Below are 1623 nucleotides of genomic sequence, written 5' to 3' on the forward strand. Positions count from 1 at the left end.
GTTTGTGTACAATTTTTCATAGTACTCTCCTAAGATCCTTTCTGTTTGTGAAGATTGGTAGTAATATCCCCACTTTCATTTCTGATTTTAGTGATTTATTACTCCTTTTTTTTTCTTAGTCAACAAAGCTGGTTTTAACAATTTTATGGTTCATTTTGAAGGACAAACTTTTGGTTTTCTTGATTTTCCCTATTGTTTTTCTATTCACTATTTTATTTATCTCTGCTCTAATTTTTATGGTTTTCTTCCTTCTGCTAGTTGTAGCTTTAGTTTGTTGTTCTCTTTCAGTTCTTAAGTCATAAAATTAGTTTGTCAATTTAAGATTTTTCTTCTTTATTGATGTGTTTCCAGCTATAAATTTCCCTCTTATCATTGGTTTCACTGCATTACATAAGCTTTGGTATGTTGTGTTTTCATTTCCATTTTCTAATATCTCCTGTGATTTCTTCTTTGACCCACTAGTTGTTTGAGTTTGATTTGTATTTTACACATATTTGTGAATTTTCCAATTTCTTTCTGTTATTGAGGTATAGATTTTCCATTGTGATTGTAAAAGACATTTTATATGTTTTCAGTCTTTTTTAAATTTATTGAGACATGGTTTTTTTGACTTAATAATTGGTCTATCCTAGAGAATGTTCCATAGGTACTTCAGAAAAATGCATATTCTACTGGTGTTTGTGGAGTGTTCTATAAAGGTCTGTTAGGCACACTTGGTTTATACTGTTGTTCAAGTCCTGTGTTTCCTTACTGATCTTCTGTATGTTTGTTCTATTGATTATTGAAAGCAGGGTGCTGAAGTCTCCTACTATTAGTGTAGAGATATCTATTTCTCTTTCAATTCTGTCAATTGCTTCATATTATATTGGAGCTCTGATAATTGGTGCATATATGTTTATAATTGCTATATCTTCTTGAATTAAACTTTTATCAATATATACTGTCTTTGCCTCTTATAACAGTTTTTGACTTAACATTCACTTTGTCTGAAATTAGTATGATCATCCCAGCTATCTTTTACCTACTATTTGCATGAGACAACTTTTTCTATCTTTTAACTTTCAACTTATGTGTTATCTATAGTGAATTTTTTTAGACAGCATATAGTTGGACCAAGTTTTTAAAAAATTTATTCTGTCAACCTATGCCTTTTGCTTAGACAACCTAATGCATATACATTTAAAGTAACTACTGAAAGAGAAGTATTTACTTTTGCCATTTTCATATTTGAATTTTGTATGTCTGATAGTTTTTCTGTCCCTTATTTTCTCCTTTACTGTCTTTCCTCATATTTAGTCAGTATTTTGTAGTAACACATTTTGATTCCCTACTCATTCCCTTTTGTGTACAGTAAGGCCCCTACATATAAACGAGTTATGTTCCAAGAGCACATTCGTAAGTGCAATTTGTTCATAAGTCCAACAAAGTTAGCCTAGGTACCCAACCAACAAAATGGGCTATATAGTACTGTACTGTAATAAGTTTATAATACTTTTCACACAAATAATGCATAGAAAACAAACGCAAAAAATAAAGAAAACCGTTTTAATCTTACAGTACAGTACCTTGAAAAGTAAATTAGTACAATACAACAGTTGGCATACAAGGGCTGGCATCAAGTGA

Source organism: Physeter macrocephalus, chromosome 21, assembly GCF_002837175.3.
Source record: "Physeter macrocephalus isolate SW-GA chromosome 21, ASM283717v5, whole genome shotgun sequence".
NCBI classification, from domain to species: Eukaryota; Metazoa; Chordata; class Mammalia; order Artiodactyla; family Physeteridae; genus Physeter; species Physeter macrocephalus.